At 56.5% G+C, this 7854-nt stretch overlaps 1 long non-coding RNA gene across 1 annotated transcript; it reads left to right on the top strand.

Moving 5' to 3' along the window:
- The first annotated feature begins 6025 nt into the window (after positions 1-6025).
- Positions 6026-7665, top strand: LOC106723105. Its single transcript, XR_001359090.2, has 3 exons — positions 6026-6365; positions 6453-6534; positions 6869-7665. It is a non-coding gene; the product is annotated as an uncharacterized LOC106723105 (long non-coding RNA).
- The last annotated feature ends 189 nt before the right edge of the window (positions 7666-7854 follow it).

Below are 7854 nucleotides of genomic sequence, written 5' to 3'. Positions count from 1 at the left end.
GTAAGGGGGTGCCTCTCCCCCTGCCACTTTACACTCCTCTTTTAACACTCTCATTCCACCCTTCTCCCTGCCTACCTGGGAAAGGGCTGTGGGGGCTTTGGATCAAACTTATATTGCGGTCTGTGCACCACTTCCAACAGAGGTTTGATAACGTGATACAGGCGAAGCCTTCCTCTGGCCATTGAGGACAATTTCCCATGATAAAATAAGAGGTCTGAGAATGGGTTGGACACACGAGACATGGAAACGAGCAACTGTCTAATTTGCAGCCAAAGTTTTCCACGAAACCAAGGCGTGGCGGAGGGCGGTGACCCGCAGGCGGACGAAGCGGCCGGCTCCGGAGACGCCAATGCCCCCGGGCTGGTCTGCTGCCCGCCCGCCAAATCGTGGGTGGGCGGCGGGAGCAGGGGTCGAGCACGGGGCTGGGAACGGCCGGAGCGGGACACTCAGGGGCGCCTTCTGTTCAAGGCGGTTTTCCGGCCCCGGAGCAGGCCCGTCCGGCCCCCGCGCGCGCCGAGCTCAGGCGGGAGCGGAGGCACCTGATCCGCAAGACGCAGGCTCCAGGCCACAGGATCGGCGATTGATGAGGCGGCACTGCGGCCGCTGCGCATGCGCACTAACCTAGTGTCGATAAATTCGGCGTTCAGCTGATCAGCCTGTCAGTGATGCGCATGCGAACTTGCCTTGCCAATTGATGGGCAAACGCGGCGCTCAGCCGTACCCAAGTGCGCATGCGGGCAAATGGCGGCTCATCGACGTCATCGTCATCCAACAGTTCTACTCATGCGCAGTGATTTAATGCTACCTCCTCACCGCGTTGGTTTAACGCCCCGGCCGCTTTCCTGCACACCAGCTCCGTGCTCCTCGTAGCGACGGTTGCGGGCCCGGAGTGACAGGGGAGGGAGCGTCCCTGCTTCCCCGCCCGATTAATGACCAGACTGGTGAAACCTGTTGTGTCTGTTCCCAGCGCGCATGCGCGTTGGGACTCGAGCCCAGCCCGGCCCAGGGTGCGGCCCCCTTTGCCCGAGCCCCCTTTGCCCAGGGCCCGGGCCCGGGCCCGCGTGGCTCTGTCCTGAGGGATATCGTTGCTAGCTATATTTGCGCGGATTTAACCATTTTTTTAAGAGAAAAGGGAAGAAAACCCTGTGGCTTAGTAAACACTGCAAGACCTCTCTTCAGTTCGAGTCCGGAGTCTGGTATTCTTGGTGTAAAATAATAAAATACGGAGAAGGAGGGATGGAAGTGGCAGTGGTCTTCATTGTGTAGTTACTTTGATGAACTTGAAACTGTACAGAGATGCGTCTAATAATTATGTGTGTACACACAGATGTGCATATAATGTGTGTGCAGAATCCGTGCCATAAGAGACATAGAGATCCTACTGCCTTGTCTCTCTCTCTCTGAAATAAGGGAAATCGCTTTAGGTATTCAAATACTATTATGTTTGCGTCTCAGTACATGTGTATATGGACAGGTACTAGATACATGAGGGGCGTGTCAGGCATCGGGGCCTGCTGCTGCAGCTGGGTGCTGATGGAGCAGCCACCTTGTTAAAAGGGGGCCTGCTGCTTTCTGGCCTGAGGCGGGCGAGACTGAGCTGCGCGGCGCCTTGTACATTGTAGCTGCCGCACAGAAAGTATGTGAGAGCACTGCCGTAGCTGGCTGGTGGGGGAGAGACCCTCTTGTAAGCGGGGCGCGCGTCTCTCTTTCCCCCTGTTTGTGCTGCACGGGGGACGCTGGTTCCTTGAGGGCCGTGACCTTCCTGTAACTTGGGCGCAGGTCTCTAGACTCTTCTCTGCTTCCCTCGCTGCTTTTCAAAAGCTCCCGCCTTTCCCCACTGTAAGCAGGGATTGCTCACCCCCGACCTCGGCTTGGGGTCTGAGGCCTCTTTTTACTCCCTTGGGAGCTGTGGCTTCTGTGACAGGAGGCTAACGTTGCAGCCCCCTTGTCCTCCAGACACGGGGCAGCTTTGACCCCTCCTCAGGAGACCGCCTGAGGCACCTGTCAGCTGGCATTCAGGACTTCGCAGGTTTTCTCTGGGCTTCATGCCCCAGCAGCCAGCTGTGTGCAGGGAGCACCGTCCTGTAAACAGGGTTTCTGGTGTCAGTGGTCACCATTCATGGTGCCGCCCTAGCACTTCTGTCCAGAGTCCCGGCCTTCGCACTCTGCTCCTGGCTGGCCCGGATGTCGGCAGCCGAGCCCGCAGATGTCTGCCCTCCCCCATCTCCACGGATAGAGGACAGATTGGCAGCAGATGGAGGTATGGGTTAAAGAGGGAGAGAAGTTGTGGCCCACAGACTTGTCTTCCAACATGGTGAGTTAAATGCAGCGTCTGTCTGTTTCTTATAGGCCCTGGTAGGACAAGCAGGAAAGAAGACACACAAGTGCGAGTCAGCTGACCAGGAGGGAAGAAAACCATGCCAGCCCAGGAAAGGTAAGGGAGTTTTCTAGCGGTGACTTGTTTATTTTGTGGTTCCACTGCCAAGCTGTAGACCTTGGGATCAGGGGGCCTTACAAGGCTGGATCGCTGGCACCTTCTTTTAAGCAGGATTTGTCTCTTAGCTTCTGATGGTGTCATACGCAGATACGTTTTAGGTGGAGCAGTGAGGATCCTGTGAACCAGAGGTATATCATGTCTGCCTTCTTTTCAAAGGCAGCAAGCTGTTTAGGACAGGGGGCATTGTGAGCTTGCTGTCACTTGGCTTCGAGTCTGTGGCAGCCAGAAGTGGGCACCCCGCTCACTGTGGTTATCTGGGGTTTAGTTACATCGCCCACTTGAGTGCAGGTGTTTTGAACCTTTTTTTTTTTTTTTTTTTGGTCCTTTTGAGAGGTTTGCTTTCCCTGTCAGGAAAGCTGTAGTTTCTGCCCGTTGTCCTCCAGGTATGGGGCTGCTTTCTTGAACCGTGTCACCTGAGCAACCATTTTTTGCTTGGCCTTGTGTCACGGAAGCTGGTGGGTGGCAGGGGGCACCAACCCGTGCGTAGGATTCCAGGTGCCGTCTGGTGCCGTATATCGTGCCATGGTACGATTTGGGTTTGTAGGCTCATGGCCCGTGGCTTTCCATGTCCAACTGACCCTGTCTTGGGTGTCACAACCCAAGGGTGTGATTTTTGTTTGTGTGTGCTTCGGCACTGCTAAATTATTTCCTGCCACTCGGAGCTTTCTTTGCAGGGTGCATTTCTTAGTTGCAAAAGAGAAATGCACGGTGCAAGGAGTTCCCGCCATTCGCATGCAAATTTGTGTCCCACTATTGGCCAGCTCTAAATTATTCCCACGTGGCAGCTAGCGATTGGCTTGCTAGCCATATAAGAGGCTTGAGCGGTTTCCGCCCAAGTTGGAGGACTCCACAACCATCTGGAGGAGGAGAACTTCACATCTCGTGAAGATCTCTAAGCGCTGCGGAGCCTATCGAACCCAGCGTGTATCTCAAGAAGGCTACAGGGGTCTGATCAACCTCTGGCCTCTCCCCGTCGCCGAACGATCCCTTGACATACCCTTCCCTGCGTGCAAGTTCCACGGAGCCTAGCAAACTTTGTGTGAGTGTATCCAGAGCTCTCCGCTTCAAGTTGTTTTCTTCGGTTGACACAACGGGCTCGCGTGTTTAGAGCCTTCAACCAGATTGGGCTAGAGGTTCACGTGGAAGGAACTCTTGTCCGCCTCTCTTCTTTTCTGTCTGTAACCGCAACTCAAGCAAGTTTTCCTGCCTGCACCGTGACCATCTTCGGTGTAAGTAAAATAATCTTTAATCAACCGCTAAGCGTCCGTGCCTAATTCTAGTCCACCGGCCTGCATTCCCTGACCCACGTGCCAGGGCTGCTGGCCACAGCCCGCCGCGAAAGCCCGCGAGAACCTGGGACCGCTCCCGGCCCGCACATTGGGAAGCTGAACAAGGCGATTCCTGCTCGCCCCTCTGTCAAAGAGAAGACAGATCAACAGGGGTTACAGGGACGGACCAAACAGAGAGACGTTACAACTTGCTGTCTTAGTCTCTGGCTTCATACCTTACACTCGGACCATCTCTCCGTGTTTTTTTTCTGTGGGTGGGTTCTTACTGTTTTTCTCTTTCCTTCTTGCAGCTGCCAGTAGGACAAGCAGCGGACAAACTGTGACCGGTGAAAAGCCAGCAAAATGGGACGCAAAGGAAAGGGACTCTGGACAGAGTGACCTCCCTGCCTTTAGGTCTCAATCGTGTATTGGCCAAATTTTGCGTTTCTGCAGCAGTCGGGCGGAAGGTGGACAACCCTGTAAGCAAGGCGTGTGTCACCGCCACCTCGTTTGTAAAGGCTGCGGATCTGGTTGGTGGTCTTGTGCAGTGCAGCTGCCCTGCTATCGGGGTCCAGGCCAGCTGCCAGACACGGTGCCTCTTACTGAGCACGAATGACAGGCGATTTGCATGTCCATAGCGCTGATGTCCCCTAATTAGCAGACCGAGTCCACTGTTATTCCCAGCCAGTTGGAGAGGTGCCCCTGTAAGCAGGGTGGGCATAACCTTCCGCTGGCCGGAGAGCCGGAGCAACCTGCAGCACTGTGCAGAACGATGGCCTTGCAGACAGGAGCCGAGTCTCGTTGGTGACAGCAAACTCCTTAGATCCCAGAGCTTGATGACCCTCTCGTGGATGGGTTGAAGCTTGGTTGAAGCTTGCGGCCTCCTCTCCGATCGCTGTGTCCAGGCACCCGTCCTTCTTCCTGCATCTGTGCCTGGCACTCCTCATCCAGATGGCTGGGCCGCCCTGTAATGAGGGTGCGAGTCCCATGTCTCTTCCTGGAGGGCTAGGCTCTGCAGAGCTGTGGACCTCCCTGTAAGCAGTGTCCAGGTCTCAATGTGGCTCTGGAGAAAGCTGTGTGCTTTGGCTGGCTGTAGGCCCTCCATGAAACCAGGGCTCTGGGCCTTTCCCTTTTACTCCCCGCGGGCAGTCTGCCTGGTCAAAGGGACCATGCCCTGTAATGAGGGTGCGAGTCCCGTGTCTTTTGGTGGAGGGCTAGGTACTGTAGAGCTGTGGACCACCCGGTAAGCAGGATGCACGTCTCTCTGCCTCTGGGGACAGCTGTGTCCTTTGGCTGGCTGTGGGCCCTCCCTGTCAGCAGGGCTCTGGGCCTTCCCTTTTGCCCGCTGTGGGTAGCCTGGCTGCTCAGGCGGGCCGTACCCTGTAAGGAGGGTGCTGGTCTCAGCCGTCTTGCCCCCTGGGAGCGGAGGAGGATTTTCTAGTGTAAGGCTCGAGGTGAAGCGGTTTGCACCATGGAGCTCCTTTCTGGCCTGGGAACAGTTTTTCCCTTGTCAGTGTGTGGAGAGTGAGAGAGAGAGAGAGAGAGAGAGAGAGAGAGAGAGGAGCACCTGGGAATGAGAGCGTTTTTTATTTTCTTTTTGTTGTTCAAACCACTGCAGCGTACTTTCTTTTCTTCCCAGTGCTGGAAAGGGGCGAGATGCGTCCTCGTAGCCTTCTCCTCCCACCTCCATACCTAGGGGGATAAGCACTGGTATACATTTCTGTGTATTTTGGCCTCGGGACGGCGTTTGCCCTCCCCACCCCCGCCCGCTGACTACCCTTCAGCATGTGACCCCCCTTGTATCTCAGGGTACAGGTCTTGTGCCCCTTCTTTTTGGCTTCTTTGGGCCACTTGGTACCTTACATGTGTGATTTACTGCCCTCCTTGAGGGCAGGCCATGTATTCCCCACCCAAGGCCCTGGAGACGAGTGCCCTGGCGCTTGGCCAGCCGTTCTGCGCCCCTGCCCCTGGCCCGTGAGCAGGGTCCAGGTCCTCTTGATTCTCCGGGTCGGGTCTCGTTCCACTTGCTGAGGTTGGCTGGAGATGATACTCAGTACAGGGAAGGTTGCAGGCTTCTGGAGGATACTGAGTGCGTTGGGACCCCGAGGCTTAGTGACCTTCCTGTAACTCAGGTCCAGGTCTCTGCTCCTCTGTTCTGCTGCTCCTGGCACTATGAGATGCCCCCCCTGCACCCTGTAAACAGGGCTGCACCCCCACCCCTTTAGCCCGTTGGGCTCTGTGGCTTCCGTGGCGGGAGGCTGAAGTCGTGGCCCTTCTGTCCTGTCTGGCCCTTCTGTCCACGGGGCAGCTTTGACCTCTGATTGAGACTGCCTGGGGCACCTGTCAGCTGGCATTCAGGACTTTGCAGGTTGTCTCTGGGCTTCATGCCCCGGCTGCCAGCTGTGTGCAGGGAGCACTGCCCTGTCAGCAGGATTTCCGGTGTTTGTGGTCACCGTTCATGGTGCCGCCCTAGCAGTTCTGTCCAGAGTCCGGGTCCATCGCACTCTCCTTCTGGCTGGCCCGGATGTCAGCTGCCAAGCCTGCAGACATGTGCCCTTCCCACCTTCCACGGACAGAGGACAGAGTGACCGTGGGTCTGGGTAAGAGTAAGACAGGGAGAGAAATTTTGGCCCGTAGTCTGGTCCGCTGACATGCTGACTTAAATCCAGTGTCTGTCTTTTTCTAAGCCCCCAGAAGAAGCAGCAGACCAGACAGCAGACAACCAACTGAGGAAGAAAGGAACCCCTGCCCGCCCAGCAGGAGGGAAAGGTACAGGAGTTTGGACACGGTGTCTGTCCTCTCTGCAGGTTGCATCCCCAAGTTGTCAATCTTGTGATTAGTGCCTTGCGGAAGGTGGGAGCACTGGGGCAGCTGCACACACAGGATTTCTGTGTTGGGTCCTGCTGCTGTCAGACACGGGTAACTGCTAGGGCGGTACTTGTCCTCTTTTAGTAAACCGGAGGTATCTCGCATCTCCCTTGTTCTTAAAGGACACCAAGCTCAAGAGTACGATGGGCACTGGGAGATACTTTTTACACTATTTTTTCTGGGGTGTGGGATTCACTGCCAGCCAACTCCAGTTCTGTTTTGTGTACTCTTGCAGGTCCCTGAAGGGCAGCTGCAGAAGAAGGAACGGAAGCAGGAAAAGAAAGCTGGGGACCAAGAAGTGTGGGTTGGGGTGGGCAGGAGGGAGGGAGCAAAATGTTTAATGTGGCCTTGGGTAAATGCAGATGGGGACTGGTGTGCATGTCTACGCTTTCAAGCACCCTTGGAGCAAGCAGCCGCATGCTTCAAGTTGCACCGTGCACTCGGTCTTGGGTTGGCCCCAGTTGTGTGCAGGGAGGTTGAGGCTTTGTGCCAGTTGTGCATTTTGATACGCAGCAGTGAAGGGTTTTGCAGGTTGTCTGGCTTCGCTAGTTAAGCAGTGGATCAGAATAGATGCAGCTGAAGGCAGTGTGTAGGTTTTCCGTGGTTGGGTTGTTGAGCGGTTCTCGGTGTTAGCATAGAAATGCAGGTTTGTGCTCGGGAAGTTCATGTCTTTATCTTCATCTTCGCAACGTGGGGGCAGGGGCAGAGCTTTCCCGACGGGCCTGTGGGTTTGAGTGCCTGCCATGAAGCACCCTAAAGCGCTGTGACAGTCGTCTCACAGGTGCAGGGTTTTCCACATTTTCTGCAATTCGGAGCTCTTCCAGAGCTCGCGCTTAGGCACCCGACATCACTACTCAGCGCTTACTATGCTGGCCAGGGTCTAGGGCAGGGTCACAGCACAGTGTCACCTTGCTGAGGTGCTGGCATAAGCCCTTGTCTGCCCAAAGGTGGCCCCAACACTGGCCCACAGCACTTTCCGGCCCCCCCGCCCCCGGCCCCCCGCCAGCACCGCTTCCGCAGCCAGCACTCCGGCCCCTAGGCGGGCCAATCAGGGCAGAGCGCGCACGGGCGGCCACGGCCCCCCGCCAGCACCGCTTCCGCAGCCAGCACTCCGGCCCCTAGGCGGGCCAATCAGGGCAGAGCGCGCACGGGCGGCCAATCAGAGCGCAGGATGCTGCAGCTCCCTCCCTCGGAGCCGCCGCCGCCTCCCCTGCGCACCAG

The sequence above is a fragment of the Alligator sinensis genome, unplaced genomic scaffold (assembly GCF_000455745.1).
Source record: "Alligator sinensis unplaced genomic scaffold, ASM45574v1 scaffold1352_1, whole genome shotgun sequence".
Classification (NCBI taxonomy): Eukaryota; Metazoa; Chordata; order Crocodylia; family Alligatoridae; genus Alligator; species Alligator sinensis.
The sequence above is the reverse complement of the archived record's forward strand: the minus strand, read 5'-3'. Positions and strand labels throughout refer to the sequence as shown.